This window comes from Rhinatrema bivittatum, chromosome 1, assembly GCF_901001135.1.
Source record: "Rhinatrema bivittatum chromosome 1, aRhiBiv1.1, whole genome shotgun sequence".
Classification (NCBI taxonomy): domain Eukaryota; kingdom Metazoa; phylum Chordata; class Amphibia; order Gymnophiona; family Rhinatrematidae; genus Rhinatrema; species Rhinatrema bivittatum.
Window position 1 is genome coordinate 639251443 of NC_042615.1, and position 23150 is coordinate 639274592.

Genomic DNA, 23150 nt, shown 5'->3' on the forward strand with positions numbered 1-23150 from the left:
ACATCCTGGTGGCCATCTTGGATATCAGACACTCTTTGTTCCAGTGTTTCCATGCAACCCTCGAACCCTGTGATATCTGCAGAGAGTTCAGCGAGCTTAGCAGAAATAGTCTACAGGTCAGGGCGCAGAGCTTCTTGTACTGTTGCACGAATATCAACAAGCGCTACCAGCTGCAGCGATTCTCCTGCGCCCTGTTCCTCCTCCGTCTACGATTCAGCAGGCCTGCTCCTTCTCTTTTCGGGCGCATCGAGTCGCCATCAGGGCCGTATTTGCCGTGCACACTGCCTGACTCCGGCAAGGTTATATTGTAACTAAAAAACGGCAATTAGTTTGTCGTTAAATTATGATCGGAAGCCGGTTGATGGTCCGGGATACAGATCGGGGAGTGGAGAGAAGGAAGGTACATCCGCTCACGTCAGCCCATCACGTGATCTCCCCCACCTGCTTTAAAAAAACCAAAAAAAAAAAACACACCACACAATCCCCCACTCCTTTAGACCTCCCACAAAGGTTTCTAATATAGACCAGTAGGCAGCACAATCAGTCTCCTACTGGTTTGTTTCTAACAATGAACTAGGAAATAAGGCAATTTTTTTCTTCTGGCTCACATTAGAACCTTTTGAGAGGGGAGGTTATTTATGGTCAGCTTGAAGTAGTTTTTAGCATGTTTTTATTATAAATCAGCCCCATAGCTAGCTGCTTTTGCCTAGTTATGCTTTACTGATTCACTACATTTAAAACTTGTACTAATGTGTTGCTTAACTGCCAGGTTACAGGACCCTTCCAAATATTGTATCAGAAATTCCAAAATTCATCTTTATTCAAGCATACAAAAACAGGATCTGGCTTACATACTGCTGGTTTAAACAAAAACAAAACAAAAGAAAAAAAACAAAAACCACCCAGTAATCTCATTACATTCAGATTCAGGGTTTCACAGATCAGGGTTTCTGGTTTGACACTACACTGGTGTCGTTCAGGTGCTTGCAGTGGCCTTGCAGTCAAACTGCAGATAATGCTGGAGACCCCTTTTACCTAGTATCTGACAAATCCCCTTGCTTCAGGAGCAGGATTATCTTGGCAACAATGTCCAGGGATAGGGCACAGGCAGTATGTAACCCACTTTTGGATTGTTTTGCTTCATTCATCTCTGGCCATTTGGTGGCTCACAAACAAGGCTCCAGACTCTCAACCCAGCAGTCTGCTGGTTCAAGGCCAGCTTAAACAATTTTGCTTCATCTCTTAGGTTGAACTTGCAACAATTTAACATTTTAAGCTGATCTGCCAATCACCACAATATTCTAACACTTGCATTCCTTGTTTCATAGGCAACATACAACAGGTTGACCACATCTTCCACAGAAATGCTCAAGGACAGAAAGGAAAAAAAAAAAGAGGCACTAAAAAACCATTTGTGTTTTATTGCAAAGATAGGAAACCTCCCCTGCAGCTAATGTGCAATTTTGAAAAGTTATAAAAGATTTAGACTGTTTTCAGATAAGTCTTTGGTCTCAGTTATGCATTAAATCATTTTTTTTAAACAAGAGCAGGACTTTGAGAAGTATATTTTTATGTTCACATGCCATGACCTTTTTCCCAAGAGAACAAAATGAGTGCTGTCTGGAATATCTGAAAGCAAATTTAAAATTCCATAGCAGTGAGCCATTCTTCTTGCTGATCAACACAAACTTGTTAAAATAAAAACTAGGATAAATAGTAAAGCAAGCCATTTGTTAGGATCTTGAGGAGGTTGTCCGTGATACTGTGCAATATAATCTAAAAATAGAAAGTTTCTTGCAGTTTTAAAGAACATATTTAAATACTACATACCACAAAATCTCAGAAGATATCTATTTACTTTTAATGTCTATTATTGTAACCCGCATTGAATAAATGTATCAGAAGTGCGGAATATAAGAATTGCTAAATAAAATAGTTCTTTCAATTTGTTATTGTCAGGAAAATATACAACATTTGCTAATAGCAAGTGCTATTCCCAAAACAAAAGATGGGATTTTTTTTTTTTTTTAAATTTCCTTTGTAAATGAAAGGAAACAAGGACGGTTTGTTGCATTTTCATTTTGTTTGCAAATAAGTGTGCATCGCTACTCCTCATTAATACAGCATTATCCATATAACAGCATTTCCTAACTTTTTGAAGCCCTAGGCATACCTACATTAACAAAAATATTGTATAGCACTCCATTCTCCACAGAGCAGGTAGGGCTGACCCGGAGAGGCCTCATATGGCAAAAAAAAAAAAAAAAAAGGAAGAAGGAGCTAGGAAATATTGAAACCCTGCTGGGCTCTTCCAAATTTTAAAACAAAAAGGAGAGGGCAGAAATATACATGAACCCATCACAATGGTCCAGCTCTTTCTAAGTACAAGTGTAGGAGAAGGCAGACACCAGTTACCTTGACTGCCTGCCAGATCTCTTCCACTATGTTGCTTCCAACACTCAAGAGTACTCCGTGCACATTTTTTCCCCATCTAACTCGGCCTAGGACGAGAACAGACTCTGGAAGGACTCTAAAGAGATGGATCAAGAGGAGGAAGATGATTATGTGCTGTGTGCAATCTGTGTGCTGAACAAAGCATGGTTCAGCTATCTGTGCCATGCATGCTGCCCACTGCTATTCCAGGGCTTTTGCTGTATCTAGGAAGAGGCATACATGACATTCTCAGACAGGAGCTCATACACATTTAAGAGCCATTGATGGTATGTCTTGTTGCTGTGAGGTGCTAAGAGTGGCACCCAGGTGCTAGTCTGGATCAGAGCATCACGCAGTGGTGACTTTTCTCTGGCATGCCTGATCGGATGCAATGGTACACTAGTTGGGAAATAGTGCTCTATAATACTGCCAAATCAGTTATACCAGAGTACAAGTGGTGGGGAGAGGGGGCAGGGAATGCGCTTTCAAAAGTACTCCAGACACTTGACTGATGCAATTTATTCCAAGCAATGAATATGAAACTCAGGATAATTGCCTCAGGTACAAATTTAGATTGCAAGTCCTCTGAGGATAATGAAATACCAAAGGCACTTGAATGTACTCTGCTGCGAAGTGCTGAAAAGCGGAATAAGAATAAACTTAAAAAAAAAAAAATCCCCAAATGTATGGAAAAAGTAACTTTGGTAAATTGCATCACTGATGTCTGGAATCTTTGCGAAGCAAGGAGGATTTGGACTCTGGTGCAAGTATTTATTTCCAGGAGTGTGTGTGTTATAAAGCTTTTGTGCTACATATGCAAGCAAAGCTTATAAGCAAAACAGGTTGATGAGCATTTAATAAATTATTTTATTAAAGATGCATCCAATGTTGAGAAACTACTACTTTCCTGTTAATTTCCTTTTCTTTAGGACAGTCAGATGAATCCAGAATAAGTGGGTTATGCACTCCTACCAGCAGATGGAGACGGAGAAGCAGACATCACAGTACATATATTCCTGCAGTGACCTCAGCCTGCCAGTATTCTCTTCAAAAGCAACTGTGGACAGTCTAGCAAAAAACTTGATTAAAAACAGATAACCATGTCAATACTCAGCCACCCCTCTAGCCGAAGTGCCGACCAAATCAGTACACAGCAGCCAAAAAAAGGCCACATGTTCCATAACTGATCTGGAATGTACCCCAGAGTCAACAACCTCCTGAAGCAAACAAGAGCAAGCCACCAAGGAACAACAAGAAGTGATCTGCAAGATAACTGCCACAGCTTCAATGCCTGCTTAAGGATAGTCTCAATCTTTCAATCATGAGCATCCTTCAACGGACTGGATCCAGAACATAAAGGCCTTCCAAAATTCAACCCCCTTTGAAGTTAGCCTCTGGGGCACACCACTCAAAAACAATCAATTCTTGAATGGCTTCCATTGGGGGGGGGGGGGAGGCTTTGCGCAAACTAACCAAAATAAGATTTCTCTTTGGCTCAGATGCAGAATCCAACCCAGGAACACCAAGCATAGTCAAGGTCTGGGAATTCAAGGTTGGCAACTCCTCTTTATGAAAGAACTACGTGGCTCTATATGTTACAATCCAAGAGGAATCTCCCCATTCTCAAAATAGGCAGGATCGGCATGATCCTTGACATCCGGATCTTCAGCCAAAAGAGCCACTGTCGACAGAGGAGTACTCAGACGTGTAAAACAGAAAGCAAGGTTCCCAATTATGCCTCTGCCTAGGAGCCTGGGACAGAGCCGAGGACTGTGCCTGAAGGCCTATAACCCTTGAAAAGAAATCTACCCATGAAAAATCAGAAGCATCCAGACCAGGAGGTACCTGGGGAGTACTCACTGCACTACTTTCCCCTGCTGAGGAACAGTTAGATCCAAAATCAGGTGCCCTGAGACATCTTTACCCATACCCACATCCAGCAGGGAAGAACCAGGCACAGGGAAATCAGGGGAAGACAATTCACCCTCAGCCTCCAAACAGCGCTGGCAGTGCAAAGAGAAAGGCACTTAGAATTCTTAGACACAGGTGCCATTATGGCCAACAACATGCTAAGCGGTGGCTGGAGACATATGTATAGCTGGGGTTTTTTTTTGTTTTTTTTTAATTATATACACTCAACTAGGCACCAAAAAGATATGCGTCCAAAATTTATGCGCACAGCTAGGCATTCACCCAGGCAGCCACCAACAGGAAAGCAGTGCTAGATGTGCATTGACTTAAGCGCTCAGCCACTAGGTGGCGCTTAACTTGGGCACTCAGAGGATAAGGCTTTACTGTGCGCCCAAACACTGGGCACACAAACTGGATGCACAGTGAGACACACAAGCCAGACAGGCCTGTAGAAGGTAGCCTACTAAAACACGCAAAAAGCTGTTGTGGCCTACTACACAGCGTGCAGCAAAAGCCTTGGAGCAGGTAGGGGAGGGACCATTTAGTTTCACCACAGGAGAGCGGGGCGATCAATTTTAAGGAGAATTAAGGAAGAAAATTAAGAAACCCCCTATGGTGAAAAGTACATCCACCATCTGCTGGAGATTGAAAATACTGGCGGGCTGAGGTCACTGCAGGGGTATATGTATATGTGATGTCAGCTGGCTCCGTCTCCATCTGCTGGTAGGAGTGCATAACCCACTTGTTCTGGATTCATCTGACTGGATGCTAAGAAATATATCATTTCTGAAACCAACTAGATTATAGTATTTATAGCTGTATTTAATTTGCACATCCATTTTCCCTCTGCATAGTTCTGACCCTGTTGAAATTTGAGGATACCTATGTAGAACAGTGAGGCTATGTTACTGATACACCTGGGAAAATGTTTGAGAAAGATTTCAGAATACTTTTGACCAAGAGCACCTCAAGTTCACAAAGCTGCAAAGCAGATGCACCACGGTACAGAGTAAATGCAGAGATGCGCACTAAGCAACTTTAGCAGTTGCTTCCTGCAGAATCATTTCTAATTGTGTGCCAGACTGTACTGATAGATGGACTGTAACAGAGCAAGGATTTGTGTGACCTTAATCTTCCTCACTATAACTCAAATTCAGTCAGTCATTTAGACATCAAATTTAGATGCTGTTTTGGCCAAATTTTCCCTTCTAGAGTACCTGTATTCTACAAATTTAAAGCTATACTAGTAGATCAATAATGCAAAAGCAAAAAAGCTGGCAAAATGAAAAATTTACACTTGTATAACATTTAATCTAAACAGGATCCCAATGTGCTTTACAATTCGAGCACTTCAAAATAAAATGCAGCGCTCTCAGGAGTGGAAAGTCTTGCTATCAACTGATCTGCCTCAGAATATTCCAGGGTAAGAGAGATCAATGTTATGTGAGCCAGCTACAGGCAGGAAACAAAAGCATGGAAAAAGAACAGGACTAGCTCAAGATCAGAGCAAGAGACAGTGGGGAAAGAATTAGAACTCAAGCATCCCAAGATATCTCCTACCTTGTGTGTTTCTCTGCTAGACACCCTATATACTCCAAAAAAAAAAAAATTATAATCATTTATTTACATTTACAATGTGATAGCTTAGTCACTCAGGAACCTGAAGACACCAGTTTCTAGTTATGCAACTCAGTCAGCCAACAATAATAAAGCAATGTAGTCATGTATGCACTGAGGGGGGGGGGGGGGGGGGGGGGGGCACACACCTCTCAGACTATGCCCTTCTAGGTGGAGGTCCTGGATTTCATTCCTAACTCAGGTCTTCTGCTGCCTGGGTCATCCTGAGATACTGCAGAAGCGAGTCAGTCATCATACAATAGCGATACCTAGTGGTCAGATTTAGGGCCCATGAATGTTCTTGAAGTAGTCCTGTTACATGGCCCCTGGCCAAGTTCGGCCACTGCAATGATTAGACTAAATATAGAGGGATATGACAATACAGGGAAAAAAAAATCCCTGGGTAGTTACAAATTAAGGCTCATGGTGCCAGACTTAAGCTGCACTAATTCCAATTGAGTTGGAAGCCAAAGAAGCAGAAGGAAACTGCTGGGTCAAAACAGATAAGATTAAATTGACAAATTTAAATACATACAATTAAAATGTATGCTTCCACTCAAGCAGAAAGCAAATTTGCTTACCCTAAACAGTATTTTCCATAGATAGCAGGATAAATTAGCCATTACATGTGGGTGACACCAAACACACTTCTCTTTCTCAGCTAGTAGAGCTTTTATTCTACTGAATTCCTCAAGTGGCACGACTCTGAGATAAGCCACTGATGCGGCCATGGCTCTAACTCCATGAACTTTGATTGTGTCTAATTAGTAGATAGTGCACGAAACAGTGTACCATTAGTTGGATAAGGCTTGTTTGGTCACCACCATGACCAGCTTGTGAGTAGTGCAAGAGATGAAAAAAGTTGGGAAGCTTGATAATCAGGCCAAGCATGTCTCTTGTAATAAGCCAAGGCTCCCTTACAGCCTAGGTTAGGAAGGGATTCCTTACTTACATGCACATGTGACCATGGGAATAATAGACAACATGATGGGTTGTGAAATATGAAGAGCTAATAGCTCTTGTAGTAGAAACTACAGGTGTGTGCAAAGCACCGTCCCAGTATGGAGAATTGCATATATGGTCGATAAAGACCAACATCCGAAGACTGTTGACTCTTGTGGCTTTCACTACTAGTACCTGGAATACTCCTTTCCATGTTAGCTAATTGGGAAAAACTGACTTTAATAGTTGAGCTGGCAGTTCTCACAGGTGTGTCTAAACCATGTTTAGAAGTCATGCAATAGGTGGTTTCGCAACTAAGATTTAAAGTTGTAGAAGTCTCAAGTATTTGTACCACTCAGTTTGAGGATGGTAAGTGATTATAGCACTAAGTCAGTGTTAGCGAACTCTAGTCTGAGTGCCACAAACAGGCCAGGTTTTCAGGATATCCACAATGAATATGCATGATAGAGATTTGCATGCAATGCATCCATAGTATGCAAATCTCTCATGCATATTCATTGTGGATATAAGAAGAACATAAGAACATGCCATACTGGGTCAGACCAAGGGGCCATCAAGCCCAGCATCCTGTTTCCAACAGTGGCCAACCCAGGCCATAAGAACCTGAAAACCTGGCCTGTGTGGTACTCGAGGACTGGAGTTCGCCATCACTGCCCTAGGACATATAACTTCATCAGTAAAAGTAAGACCTGAAGCATAAAAAGAATGCTTAGTTCAATAACTTTTCAAGTCTGCAAATGAACCAATCCAAGGATTTGTGTTTATACCTATTCACAAATTTAAGTTCTTTTGCTTGGTGGTTATTTGGAAGGTTCTACAATGTCCTCACTCTATTACGGTGAGACCACTTATGCACTCAACATCCAAATCATCAGGGCGAGAGAGGAAAGATTTAGATGAAATAGACTTCCCACCTCTTCAGATAATTAGGCTTGAGCTAATCCAAGAGGGATTGGAAGATTGCTGGACGGCTATACCGGCATATGAAGCAAACCTCTATGAACCATGCCTGAACTAAAAGGATTAGCAGGCATAGTCTGAAAGCAATTTTTGCACTTTATTGTTTATCAGTGGGGTCAATAGATAAACCGTGCATGCAGTTTGCATGTCAGTCTAGCACAAAAAAAAAAATTGGAATTCATTGTGAAGAATGGGACAAACACTTAACCAGTTTCTCGTTTTATTTGGATACAAGAAGTCAATTGTTGGAAGAATCATAGATTGAACAGTCTGTCAGTTGTTGACCACTATAGATATTGTCAAGGCCATTAGTAATGTGTTAGAGATCCCTAACAAGGCAGGTAACTTGCAATGCAGCTTGATGCTTGCATGCCAATTACCATATCATTTGTTGCTCTCAGCTGAAAATTTGATTGGATATTTGATTAAGAATACTCTGCCATTTGAGCAGTGAGAGAAAAATGATAGTACAGCCTTTATAGTTTAATGATTTGAGAATGATCTGAAACAGATTTGGGGTTTTTAAGGAATGGTCAAATTTCTCAATTTCAGAAGGGCCCCTGGAGGCCTGTCAAGTCCTTGAGGAAGCATTTATTGACAATGTTAATTGGCAAAGCGGTAGCAGCACCCATCCCTGAAGGGGAAAGGGAAATAGTCACCATCAAAATTTGAGTAATTTCTTATGAAATTTCCAATATGTCGTTGAGTTCAGTTAAATAATCTCTTTGAGAATGAAGTTCCCATTATAGGATTTGTATATGAGAGAGGGTGAGAAACTAGGTAGATTGCCCTTGCCATACAGCACAGAACCATTATCACATCAGTGAAGATTGATGCGCTGATATAGTTTGTAGACAAGTGACCTCAGAGTGTTTGCTCGATCCGAGAAGGAGCACATTGTCCAGTAGAATATCAATTCATATTCAAAAGGAATTTAAGTTTCTCGGAGTTTTATTAAATTTAAACAGGAAGGTTAGTTTGCCTTCTGAGAGGTTCACTGTTACAAGATCAGTTGTTCAGATCAAGGAAAAATTATCTGAAATTGCAGGTACACTGTTACTATAGTTAAATGATAGAGGCAAGACCCTTGCAGCTCTTAATAGGCTGAAGAGGAGTACCCTGATCTGATAGTGAGAAGAGTTAGCCCTCAATATGCTAGTGGGTGGGATGTATTGGTGAAATGAGGAGAAGTATCCTTTAGATTTAGAGCATACCTCCAATGTCTCCTCTGAATGAGAAGACGACTTGTTTGAAGGGAACAGAGTTTAGAATTACCCACCTCCCCCCTCAATATCTATTCGTTCAAATTTCTGAAAATCAGGATGTGACTCAGACCCCAGGATTCTTGTAAGTAAAGAATTTGTAGGGGATAGAACTTCCAGCCATGAAGATGGGGAGGAACAAGCTTATCACCCACTGGTGGAAAAGCAACTCTACATGCAGCTGGAATTTCATCAAGAGAGACCAAACTGCACAGAAGGTTAAGCGATGAGGAAGTGCGAGAAACCAGGAGAAGAGCGGTACCCGATTCTATGAATTTGAGAACCCAGTGATTTCTAAGCAATCCTGAATCATTCTTGTAAGTAGTACTAGGTGTTGGGTTGAATACTTCATCAAAACCTGATCTAGGTAGGACCTGTTGTACCTCGCTTACACTGTCAAGTATGAGCCAGAGGTTAATGTTGGGGTGGAGAAGAGGTGGCCCCTAGCCAGGATGGATCTGCTGGAAGGTGTGTGAATGAAACCATGTCTTTTAAAGCTGTAGTACTTATGGTTCACAGAAGACTGTTGCTCTAACCTCAAAAGACAAACAGGATTGGTATATGCTGTACCTTTGAGAGACTGAGTACGTCCTCAAAAGGATGATCACCTGACACAGGACTTCCACTAATTTGTTGACATGGTGCAGTCTTGTAGCATGAGCACTAAGTCAACTGATGTTTTTAGTGGGCAACAAGAATCATGTGATGGTACTGAATGCCTCAGATATTTATGGAGTAAAAGATTCCTACAACCAAAAGTGGCAGTAGGTACTGAACACCACAAAACTGGTGCCACAAACATTGGTCATTTATGTATTTATTTTTATTTATTTATATTCTGCTTTTCAGCACTTCAAAGCGGATTATAGTCAAATACTCTAAAGTATTTGGAACACCATTTGACTGAAATTATCCAGGGGTCTGGTTTTTCTTTTTCTATTTCAGTTTTTTTCTTTAAATTCTACTCTGACTGGTGGGTAGCTAAGTTATTTCAAATGCCTGAAAGTTTTGAACTTCACATTTGAAATCTAGTTCTGTGTAATTGGGCATAGGTGGAAGAATTGCCCCCCAATTATGATTTGGAACTGCAAGGACCTTTGCTCAAGAATCTTTGCTCTTACAGAATATGAACAGTTTCTTAGTTTGTCTGGAAGTTTGAAAGAAAAAAAAAAAGCACGTAACCCACCTGATGATACCAGGACTCTTTGCCACGGAAGCATATGTGACATGCTGGGAGAGGCTGGTTTCCTGCTCATCAACTACCAGCTAGAGGAAAAACTGCAGTGTTATTTATATCTTGTCACAGAGGGATGTGGAAAGGCCTTCCACTTGAACAATCTTGGAATCACAGACCATGACCATTCTAACACATTGGATCAGGGTCAAGCACCTGTGAAGGACAGAAAAGTTTAAAAGAAAAAAAAAAAATAAGTAGGACAAGGGGACATGGTCCCCCAGACTCTACTTCCACTTGGCACCAGAGCAGCATATTCTAGACTTCACTGTTGCCCAGGGAAATGCTAGGCCTTACCAACATTGAGGAAACTGGTGCATCTCACTTGCGTCAGCAGCTCCACATGTGCACCAATGGGCCTTAGTTGCCTCAATGACATTGGCACTGACCCCATGCACCAGAGGTGGAATGGGGTCAGTACTTTCCCTATCAAATAATCTTAGGATAGAACTAGTCGAATCAGTTAAAGATCTAGGAATAACTATCAACTGTGAATAAAACTTCAAAAAGCATATTTCCATAAAACTAAGACAGGTATTATAAATTGCTGGTTCTTCAACGTCTAAAACTATTTCCGATCTGTTTTACAGGTCCTCATATTGTCATCTTTAGATTATTGTAATTCTTTGTTATTGGGATTGCCACAGTCATCACTACGTCCGCTACAGATGTTGCAGAACGCTGCGGCCAGGGTATTAACAAATTGCAGCAGACGAGAACATATTACTCCAATTTTGATTAGCCTCCATTGGCTCCCCATAGCTCAAAGAGTTCTGTATAAAACTTGTTGCATTCTTCATAATGCTATTCATGCCCATAAAACTGACTGGTTAAATTTTTCTATTCGCATGCACACTTCCACATAAATCACTAAGATCCACCAATAAAGGGCTGCTTCATGTCCTCTCAATAAATACTGCACATTTCGCATTAGTCCAAGATAGAGTAATTTCTATAGCAGGCCCAAGCATTTGGAACACCTTGCCAGCTGAGTTACGACTCGAAACAGGGTCAAAAGAATTCAAGAAAGGGTTGAAAACTTGGCTCTTTGAGCAGGCCTTTATAGACAGAATACAAGCTTAGTTCTTTGAGATTTATTTGCCTTTGTCGATCGCACTATATATTAGAATGTTTTAATTGTTTTATACCTTTATTATTGTATTTTATTGTTTTTCTGCTGATGCATTTTTAAAGCATTAAGGTTATTGTACACCATTGTGATGTAGTTACAAATGACGGTATATAAAATCTTTTAAATAAATACATATCGACAGTGTTAGATGTGTTGGATCATGTCTCTATGGCATTCGATGTGCCAGACCTTGCATCAACACCACCAGTGCACTGGATCTGCATCGATGGCATCATGCCTTGGATGCAAGGATGCCTATGCTTCTGTATGTCAGGGCCGGATAGTTTAAAGGCTCAGGAAGTACCGAAGCTGGAGGCCTGCATATATCTTAGAAGACTGAGACCCTAGAATGAAATGAATTTGGGAAATATGGAATTCTCAGGCACCAGAGTTCAATCATTCAGCATGCTGTTCAACCGCAAAAGAATACAGAACTCATGGTGTTCTGTCTGAGGAGGAGACCATAGAGAGTCCAGAACCGAAATCGGTCACACAGGCTGTCGACTTTTCTGCTTTATCATTTTTTTTTAAAGCACCAAAGCCTAAAGGCTGCCAAGGCATTGAGGCAGAAATAAGGCAAACTTTTTTTTTTTTTTTTTTTTAAATGTATGTTGAAGGGAAAAAACCCTTCTCTTCTCCTTCGAACTGTAAACAATGCTGTTCAGAAACATTTTAGATAGATTGAAAAGATATTCAAAACCAAAACAGAGAGAGATGAGACACATCCATGCTGGGGCTGGGATAAATAAAAGTCCAAGGAGGTTCAAGAGGCAATACCAGTTTGGGAATTCCCACACATGTTCTATACAGCAAAAGCTCTACTAGCTAAGAGAGTTCCGTTTGGTGCCACCAGATAACATCACCCACATTTTATGGCTAATTCAGTCTGCTAATTGATGGAAACTGCTATAGTTGCTGTAATGTTGATGAAAAGAAAGGAAGCCAGGAATGAACAAAGCATTTTTGCATGGGACTGGAGTGCCCCATCTATTGCTACAAAGTACTGGTGCTCCCTATCAACAAAAAATATTGCCGACAGTCACCTACCATGGAAGCATTGCAAGAAGCACAGGTCCCAAGCTTCTGGTAGCAATGACAGAAGAAGAATCATTTGCAGGGATTCTAGCCACAGAATGTGTTGCTGGCCGAGGTAAAGGCCTCCCTGAGTGTAATCAGGCCAAGTGGGAAAATGACTGAAAGAGGAGAGAGGAAAAAAAAAGGGAATATGAGAATTGTATACTCAAACGGCTGTATGGGAGTGGGCTACATTTCTGCCAGTCAATCAGCAGAAAAGAATTAGCTCAAGTTTTACCTCTACCTTCCATTAAATGGAAGCTGCCTGAGGTAGTATGTACAGCAAAGAATCTAATACTTAAATGCCATATCATCCTAGTCTAGGGCTACAAAAAAATTTCAAAATCTTAGGCACAACCCAAAACTTTTAAGGACTGGGGGAAAAAGCAAGTTCGCTTGCCGTAAACGGTGTTTCCGTAGATAGAAGGATGAATTAGCCATGCTGTCATGGGAACTGTCATTAAGGGCCCGGGAGGCGGAGCTTTACTAAGCAGAGGTTAGAGTTTTTGGTCTCTGCGGCTGCGCGTGCGTTCCCGTGCAGGAAAGTAACAGATTCTCCTCAGTCTGTAATTAAGCTGAGGCGTAGCAGAATAGAAGGTCAACTATCAGGGAGGGTCAGCAAGGCTAATTTATCCTATCTACAGAAACACCATTTACGGCAAGCAAACTTGCTTTTTCCTGTTGATAGCAGGGCTGAATTAGCCATGCTGTCATTTATTTATTTATTTATTTAAAATTTTTATATACCGGCATTCATGTTGCAAACACATCATGCCGGTTTACATATAACAGGGGTGTACAGTAAACAATTCAATAACCTATTTGTGTAGAAGGAAGCAGTTACAAATAACAAGGTAATAGAACTGGGAGGAGAGAAGAAAAGAAAGAGAATAACATTAGGTATAGGTATTTACATTAGTAATAACATTTTTACATGTGGAAGTGGTAGAATCTGGCTGAATAGAATTAATCGGTGTCCGGGAAAGCTTTTTTAAACAGCCAGGTCTTAAGTCTCTTCCTGAAGGTTGGGAGGCTGGGCTCCTGTCTAAGGTCCGGTGGGATGGAGTTCCATAGAAGGAGTCCGAAGCTCCCGATCACGCACTTTGATATAGGTCCCTTGTTCTTGCGTGATCTACCCAATGTGGTAGTTGACATGGTTAAGTTGATAGAGACCACAGGATAGCTAGCCCTATCTTCGCATCAGCGGCTGTCTGCTGGTCCAGGCAGTAGTGCGCTGTGAAGGTGTGAAGAGATGACCATGTAGCTGCTTTGCAAATGTCCACAGGTTGCACATTTCTGAGATGTGCTATTGAGGCAGCTACTGCCCTGACTTGGTGAGCATTGGGAAGAGACGTTAGAGGTAACTTCTGTTTCTCATAGCAGAATTGGATACACTGTGCTATCCAGCTTGAGATGGTTCATTTAGCTACTGGCAGTCCAGGTGCATTCGGGTTGAACGAGTCAAATAGTTGAGAAGTACGGGAGTTGGAGTGTGTCCTTTCCTTGTAGTATGCCAATGCTCGCTTGCAGTCCAGTGTGTGCAGCAAGTGCTCTCTATCATTAGAATGAGGCTTAGGGAAAAATGTTGATAGTTCTATCATCTGGTTCAGGTAGAACTGTGATACCACCTTTGGGAGAAAGGCTGGGTGAGTTCTGAGAACTGCCTTGTGGTAATAAAATTGTAAATATGAAGCATAGTGAACTAAGGCCTGTAATTCGCTGACTCGTCATGTGGATGTTACTGCCACCAGAAATAATACTTTCCACGCAAGGTACTTTATGTGGGCCGAATCCATTGGTTCGAATGGGGGAAGCATGAGTTGTTACAAGACAATGTTCAGGTTCCATGGAACCGGTGGTTTAGAGATTGGTGGAATAAGGTGTGACAACCCTTTGATGAAACGAGAAAGCAAAGGGTGATTGGCGAAAGGATGACTGTTATATGGTCTATGTTATGCTGCTATGGCACTAAGGTGAACTCTTTTGGAGGATGTTGCCAGTCCATTAGTGTATAATGTATGGAGGGAATACATGAGCATCTCTGGTGAGCAGTCCAATGGTGGAATGGCCTTTGACATGCATCAGGCAGAGTAACGTTTTCATTTGAAACTGTAATTTCGTCTAGTTGATTGCTTCCTGGATTCCAGAAGGATCATTTGGGCTGTAGTGGATATGCCTTGCTCAGTCAAGAGGAACTGTTCAACCTCCACGCTGTCAAATGGAGGGGCGAGTGTAGCGGATGTAGGAGCGTTCCCTGCTCTTCAACTAAAAGATCTGGTATTTGAATTTAGTCTTTGATCGAGAGGCGTAAGAGGTAGCTGTACCACAGTTGCCTGGGCCAAGCTGGGGCTATCAGTATTAGTTGAGCCGCATCCGCTATGCATTTCTGAATAGTCCTGGTAATGAGCGGTATGGAAGGAAAGGCATACATCAGGCTTTCCGTCCAAGGAATTAGGAAAGCATCTTGTGCGATTCTGTTCTGACTGGGCCAAAGCGAGCAGAAACGCGGAACTTGAACGTTTGTCTCTGTAGCAAAGAGGTCCATCGACGGGACCTCCCATTGCAGGAATATTCCTTGAGCTACTTGTTGATTGAGGGACCATTCGTGTGGATGAAATATTCGACTTAGTCTGTCCGCTCTTGTATTGGCTACTCCCGGCAGGTAAGTTGCCTGTAAATGTATCAAATTTCGATGTGCTTGCTTGAAGATTGGGAGGGCTTCCCTGCACAGGGACCATGAACCGGACCCTCCTTGCTTGTTTATGTAAAACATTGCCATTTGGTTGTCAGAGTACATCATGACTCTGCCACCCCGCAGGTGCTTCTGAAATGATTGCAGGGCATTTTGAATTGCTCTGAGTTCCAATAAGTATATCTGTAAGGTGTGCTCCGGTGTCTACCCTAGTCCTTGTGTTTCGAAAATTTCCAGATGTGCTCCACAACCCTTGCGAGACGCATCGGTTGTCAGTACTGCGTTGTGAGGAGGGGGACTGAACAATGCTCATTTGGATAGTATGGACTTGATGAGTCACCAAGTTATATCCCTCTTCATTTCGGATGTGAGCATCAGGCGTTTTGTCAACAGTTGCGAGTGTTTCCATTGACGTTTCAAGCCCCACTGCAGACGCCACATATGAAGTCTGGTGTTGGGGACTGTGAAAATAGCTGCCGCCATATGGCCCAAGGCTGTCAAGACTTGTCGTGCTGAAGGTTTGTGTGTCTTGTTTAGAGAGCATAGGAGTCGACACATCTCTTGCTTCCTGTCCTCTGGCAGGCACGCTCTGTTGCGTGTGGTATCCAATCAAGCTCCGATGAACTGTAGAGTTTGAGCTGGGCGCAAGGTCAATTTTTGAAAATTGATCACAAGTCCCAATCCATGTAAACAATCAATCACCTGGTGGTGATGCTCGATCAGTTTGCTCGGAGTTGAGGCTACTATCAATCGTCCATGCCTTGTTGATGGAGGTAAGCCACCACCACCACTATACATCTGGTGAATACTCTGGGTGCTGCTGATAGGCCAAAAGGAAGAACTTTGTATTGGTAGTGCTGATGCTTGTGTCGGAAGCACAGGTATTGCCAGGAGGATGGGTGGATTGGAATGTGGGTATAGGCATCCTTCAAGTCTATTGAGCACATCCAATCGTTGGGTTGGAGGAGTGGAAGAATTGATTTTAGGGACACCATTTTGAATTTTTCTGTGACCAGAAATTTTTTCAAATCTCAGAGATCCAGAATTGGACGAAGGCCACCGGATTTCTTGGGAATAAGGGAATATGGGGAATCAGCCGAATCGCCCGTTGTTGTTGGAGTGAGGCCACTTCCTCTCTGAGTTGGGGGATGAGATTTTTGTGGTAATCAAATTGCGAGGTGAGGAAGTGAAAGTTTGGTTGTAAACTGTAGCTGATATCTGTGTTTTATAATAATCGAGAACCCAGTGATTGGATGTAATAGCTTCCCAGGCCGGGAGGTGAGGTGATTCTTCCTGGGGGTGCTTGCTGTAGTGGTGGCCGTATCTTTAAAAAGACTGTTGTCTTTACGGGGGCTGCAGGCTGTTGAGCCTGTTGCCTTTGGTTTGCCCCTTCTTTCTTGTTGCTGATGTGGCTGTGGCCGCTGGTATGTTGGATATGATGCCGGTCTATACTGTTGGTATGATCTATAAGGACGGCATGAAAACTGCTGCCGACGAGAAGTGCCGAAGTAGCGTAGAGAAGATGAAAATTGGGATGGAGCAGTTAAGGACTGTACAGCTATAGCCTGGTCTTTAAGTTTGGTTACTGTGTCCTGGAAACGGTCCCTGAACAAATTGTCCCCTGAACAAGTTGGTGAGCTTATCATGTAGGTCTTCTCTGATAGCACTAGCTCGGAACCATGGTATCCTGCGAGCTGCAATGGATGCGGCTGAAGCTCTAGACGAAGTTTCAAACCCTTCATAAACCGCTTGAAGTAGATGTCTAGAACACTCCTCCGTGTCTTGGAGTGGAGGTGGAATCGGCTCTCCAGTAGAGATAAGCAGCTCTTTCGTTGCCTGAATACACTCATACATGTATTGCACCATGTAGAACTGGTGGTGCTGTATGCAAGCAGCTAACAGAGTTTTGCTATATTCATCTAGCGAACTCGTCCAAACACAGATTATCCCGTCCCAGCGGTTTAGAAGCATGCGTTTTGACTTTTTAGAACACTGCATAGCGGACTTGACCACTATGGATGCACGTGGCAACTGTGGTAAGGTGTAATGTGAAGACTTACGTATACGGAATTTGAGATCGGTTTTCCTTGAGACGGCCGAAAGTGAGTATGGAGTTTCCCAAGATTTCTGAAGCACGCTGTGCAACACCTCTTGCAAGGGGAAGAGATGTTGGTTCTTCTGGAGCATCAAAGATTTTTAAAAGCCCCAGAGTTTCAGCTCTGGGATCGAGAAGTTTCTGTACGTCCAAGTGCAATATAGCCCCCAGCTTGTCCAGAAATTTCGGATAGGACAGGTCTTCGGGTGGTGAATATGGCTCTTGTGGTTGTTCTGGCTGGTCAGAGGGGTACCCGGTAGAAGAGCTTGGTGAAGATTGAGGGGAATTCAAGTCCCCAGGCGATGTAGCTCTGTGAGCTGGTAAAGTAGGTAGAAGCAGGATTGGTGACTGTGGGAGCTCTACAGATGGTTCTCTGGAGGCCTGCAGTGGTTCAGGAGAACTAGAGAAGGACTCGTGAGGTAAATTGAACGATGACTGAAGGCTCTCAAAGAATCCTGACAATGCCTGCGACAGACTGAAAAACGCTTGTTGTGCCTGAGGCGGCATTTGTGGCCGAGCAGGTTGTGATGGAGATGGTAATGATCCCAATGAGTCAGGGTCCAAGTGTAAAGGTTTCGGTCCCTTGGATCGAGCTCGTTCCCTATGTTTCTTCTTCTTAGGGGATGGTTGTGAGATCTTCGTCCACAGGTCACGAACATGATTGTGCTGACTGTCCAGATAGGCTGTGAGAAGAGGAGGATGGTAGCCACACTACATCAGCTCTCGAGGTGGAAGTAGCTCTTGATGCTCGTGTATGGTGTGATGAGCTGGATTCAGAGGGACTTGGATCAGACTTACGAGTCGTCTTGTCCACATGGTCATATCTGCGTTTGGAATGTGGACATATCTGTGGTGATGTTCACCAGAGTTTGCTCCATGCCTTTTATGATGGCTGGGCCCCTTAGTCTGTGAAAGTCATTAAAGTTTAGGTGTCCCATACCTATCCCGTGATGTTGGCGACAATGATTCATGGGTATAAGTCGGCGGCGTCTCAGAGGTGGAGTGTGCCGAATGAGATTCACTTTGGGACGAATGTCCTCGTTTTTCCATCGAGTGAGTCGGCTTCTGTAATCCATGCATCGATTTCGGTGTTCGATGGACTATCTACGCCGGCTTTGGCGCCGGGTGCACGGCTTTGACGCCCGGTGCCCCAGCGTCGGTACGTGGTGTTTGAGTTTCGGTTGCGCCGGGCTCCCCACCGGAAGCGATGCGCTCTGTTCTTGATGCTCCGATTTCAGTGCTGTTTGTGTCGGGGTTGGCGTTGGAAATTTTGGCCTCATAGGCTGTAGCGGACCAGGTCCCTGGTCTCCACTTTTATTCGCATGTCGATGCAACCCTCTGTCTTTTGTAGACACTTTTTTATGGGCCTGTCTTGTACTCACAGGTCCCATCGTACCTTCAGGCCTGGAGGCTTTGGGGTCCTATGATGAGGCCTGATGTTTTGATGGTCCCAGCGAACAGTGCGCCTCTGAAGGAGGGGTATGGGAGAACCCCACGCCTTTCTGAAGATCTCTCATTTTGTGAGCCCGCTGCTTCTGGGCCCTCGGCGGCATGCGAGCACAATATTCGCAGTCGCCCTGATTGCGGTCAGGTCCAAGGCAGCGGTAACATTGATCATGCCCATCCGTGATGGACATGATCTTTCCACATGGACAGGGCTTAAAACCTGACTGTCTGCTCTGTTTTTTGGATATTCTCACTAATATATAAAAAATATGCTGAGGAGAAAAAAGCTCTGCGTGCGATCCCGCGCGTGGAAAAAAAACAGACTGAGGAGAATCTGTTACTTTCCTGCGCGGGAACGCACGCGCAGCCGCCGAGACCAAAAACTCTAACCTCTGCTTAGTAAAGATCCACCTCCCGGGCCCTGAATGACAGTTCCCATGACAGCATGGCTAATTCAGCCCTGCTATCAACAGGAAAAGAGTTCATCCTCTCTCTTTAGTTTTTTTTTGATTGTTTTAAACTGGGCATTCTTTTCCCCCTTATTTTCTCTCTTCCATGTGGCACAGTAGCAGCATCTCCTTTCAGGTCTGTGGTGGAGCTCCCAATGGACCCTGTCCAGCATGGGGCATCAAATATTGCCTGGGCAACCTGCCACCCATAATTTTTCTCCCCTTAAGAAGTATCCCACAGTACAATTACATAAAATAAACTGCTAAAACTGAAGCACGAGGTTGCAGAATCATGGTTTTGAGTCCAGGTTTAAACAATGACAAATGTACAATATCATGTAGTGTAATGGAAGGAGAGGAGGGGTGGAAATCAATAATCATTAACCTTCATGAAAAGAAACAGGATCACCAAACCTGAAAATTGTAGTGAAGGATGTTCATTATCATGATTTTCCCCACTGATCTCAGTTCTTCCACTATGATGATGCTAAGTCCACTCACCCTGGTCCCATTAGTAAACTTGAACTCTGCTCTTTGAAAGACTGGTAACTGACCCACAGCATGGATATGTCCTGCATGCTCTGGCCTATGCCAGTCAGGATTCTACCTGCCACATCTTATAACCTTCAAGTGGAATTCAACGAAAATGCAAGATGGAACAAATTATAATAATTCATCTTTCAGAAGGCCAAAGTATGCACAGCAGCATGAAGAACAGAAACTAGATGTATCAAAACTTTCAAACCAGGCAATTTACTTGCATACCACCAAATCCCATGGCGGATAGTAAGCTTGTGATTCAATCACCTGCAACCTTTATTTTTTCAGTTTTAGAAACATATCCTAACTATGCCAAGTAGATTACCTACATCACACAATAGGAAGAGAGAAAGAAATGCTATGCAATTAATACAACAGTAACCATGATCATTAATTTCATTTTTAATAAAGTTACAACCCACTTTTTTGAATGGTCAGCCACTTCAAAACAGACTGCAAATACCCTAGGTATTTCCCTGTCCCAGAGTGTTTACAGACTAAATTTGTGCCTGAGGACCTGCCCAAGTTCACAAAGAGCAGCAGCGAGATTTGAATCCAGGCTTCCTGGTTTGCAGCCTGCTGTTCTAACACTAGGCTACTCCTAACCTAGTAAAAGCAGTGGGTATTCACTCTCAGACCTCGAGGGCACCCAACTGATTAGGTTTTCAGGATACCTTAATGAATATGCATGAGATAAGTTGCATAGAATGGAGGTAGTGCGCAAGCAAATCAATCTCATACATATTCAATTAGAATATTTTAAAAACAAAAACTGCTGGTGGCCCTTGATGGCTGGGAGTGAATACTATTGTAATAAAGCTTGCAGGTCAGCAGTTCTCAATGTGTTTGTCATGATATACAAGGGTGTGTCACCATCCACTCACAGGCCCAGCAGGATACCACACTTCTTCTCTGAGGCCTGGTGGGTCACAGTCAACTCCTCTGTTTGGGACAGACTCCTCTTGTAGGCCAAGAATAGTGAACTCTTTAGTCACCAGCTGACCAGCAGAATGTTACTCTTTCCTCCTCCCCCTTCTCAGCCCAGGCAGGAAACAGTGGACAGCCTGAGCAGAATACAGTTATCCCCAGAGAGCACAGAAAGCAAAATTGCTTACTTGTAATAGGTGTTATCCCAGGACAGCAGGATGTAGTCCTCACATATAGGTGACGTCACTGGACGGAGCCCTATCACGGAAAACTTTGTCAAAGTTTCTAGAAACTTTTGACTGGCATACTGAGCCCACTGAGCATACCCAGCATGCCATGATCCCTCGAGCCACAGGGGTCTCCCTTCAGTCTCATTTGTAGCAATAAGCGTTAGCAAAAAATAAAATAATAAAATGTTACGGACCCAACTCCGTGGGGTGGCAGGTGGGTTTCGTGAGAACTACATCCTGCTGTCCTGGGATAGTAATTTTGCTTTATCCCAGGACAAGCAGGATGATAGTCCTCACATATGGGTGATTAGCAAGCTACAGGCTGTGTCATCTTTGTGTTGGACCAACAGTGTACAACTTGTACAACGGGCACAACAACTGGTGTACTGTTGGAAAAATGAGGCAGCCTGAAATCACAGCAGGTTGGATGTGATAGGAGTTGGGATTATACTGGAAATAAGTTATTTAAGACAGACTGTCCACAGGCTGAATCTTGTCATCCTTCCTTGTCCAGGCAGTAACGAGCTGCAAATGTGTGAAAAGAGCGCCATGTTGCAGCCTTGCATATGTCAGCAATTGGTACTGAACAATAGAGTGTGCTACTGAGGTTGCCATTGCTCTGAGTGCGCCTTTACTCGTCCCTGGAGAGAAAGGCCTGCTTTTTCATAGCAGAAGTCTATACAATCTGCTAGCCAGTTAGAGAGGGTTTATTTGCCCACTGCTTTAACCGGTTTGTTTTTATCAACAGAAACAAAGAGCTGGGTGGAGTTCCTATAGACTTTAGTGCGTTCTAGATAATATGCTAGCGCGCGTTTACAGTCTAAGGTGTGTAAAACTCTTTCGTCTTGGTGCGAGTAAGTTCTGTGAAAGAATGTGGGCAAATTTATAGACTGATTCAAGTGGAAGTCTGTAACCACTTTGGGAAGGAATTTAGGGTGAGTACGGAGTACCACTCGGTCATGTAAGAACCTGGTATAGGGTGAGTATGTTACAAGTGCTTGTAACTCACTAACTCTCCTAGCAGATTTAACAGCTACTAGGAAGAGAACTTCCCATGTAAGAAATTTAACCTCGCATAAATCTGTGGGGTCAAAGGGAGAACGCACGAGCCTTGCTAGTACTACATTAAGGGGCAGATTTTCAAAGAGATACGTGCGTACCCCCCGAAAACCTGCCCCAAGCTCCCCCTGCGCGCGCCGAGCCTATGTTGAATAGGCAGTGCTTCATCCGGGGGCGGGGCCGTGGGTGTGGTTCCGGCCCAGGGGCGTTTCAGGGGCGTGGACGAGGCCTCCGGAACGCTCCCGGGCCAGGGAATCGCGTGCAGGCGGCCAGCCTGGCACATGCAATTTACACCTGCCTCGGGCAGGTGTAACTTTGCCAGCAAAGGTAGGGGGGAGGGAACGGAGGCAGGCTGCGCAGCTCGGCACGCACAGGCTGCCGATTTTGCGCAGCCTAGCGCACGCCAGCTAAGCGCATATCTATTAAAATCTGGCGTACTCTTGCTCGCACCTGGTAAGCGAACAAAAGTACGTGCGGGCGTACTTTATTAAAATCTACCCCTAAGGTCCCATTCTGTGACTGGTGGCCGTAAATGGGAAACCATAGTTGTCGAGGCCAATACGGGGCTATGAGTATCATTGACCCTTTGTCCTGTTGTAGCTTTACTAGATTTTTGGTTATGAGCGGTATCAGGGGAATACACGTATAGAAGACCTGAGTTCCAGGGGCAAAGGCATCCATGGCTGACTGCTTTCTCTGCTTGTACAGGGAGCAGAATATGTCCACTTTGTGATTCATCTCGGATGCAAAGAGGTCCAGTGTTGGTTGACCCCAACGTTGGAATATCCTGGTCGCTACTGAAAGATCCAGGGACAACTCGTGGGGTTAGAACTTAGGCGGTCTGCAACTACGTTATGAATGCCCGCCAGATAAGTGGCCCAGAGAAACATGCAATGGTCAGGGCCCAGTCCCAAATTTGCGCAGCTTCTTGGCAAAGGAGATAAGAGCCTGTGCCTTCCTGTTTTTCAGGTACCACACGGCTACTGTGTTGTCTGTTTGTATTAGCACAGTCTTCTGTGAAAGGCAGTCCCTGAACGCATAGAGAGCGAAACATATTGCTCGACGCTCCAAGAAGTTTATTTGGAAAGTTGCTTCGAGTGTTGTCCAAGTACCTTGACTCTGAAAA

General features: G+C 43.6%; 1 protein-coding gene across 16 annotated transcripts in view; it reads right to left on the bottom strand.

The window, feature by feature from the left end:
- The window catches only part of PPIP5K2 (diphosphoinositol pentakisphosphate kinase 2), a 620162-nt gene that overhangs the window by 584619 nt on the left and 12393 nt on the right, over positions 1-23150 (bottom strand). For 9 of the 16 annotated variants that reach the window (XR_003852104.1, XM_029572559.1, XM_029572550.1 and 6 more), the window contains exons 3-4: positions 12560-12705; positions 2416-2530 (exon numbers count right to left, since the gene is read on the bottom strand). The exons of 2 other annotated variants lie outside the window; for them this stretch is intronic. The gene's annotated coding sequence lies outside the window, so the exon portion shown is untranslated. Of the gene's footprint in view, positions 1-2415; positions 2531-5904; positions 5930-6110; positions 6231-12559; positions 12706-23150 lie in introns of all 16 variants that reach the window. 5 more of the 16 variants (XM_029572525.1, XM_029572484.1, XM_029572495.1 and 2 more) reach the window with 4 other exon arrangements.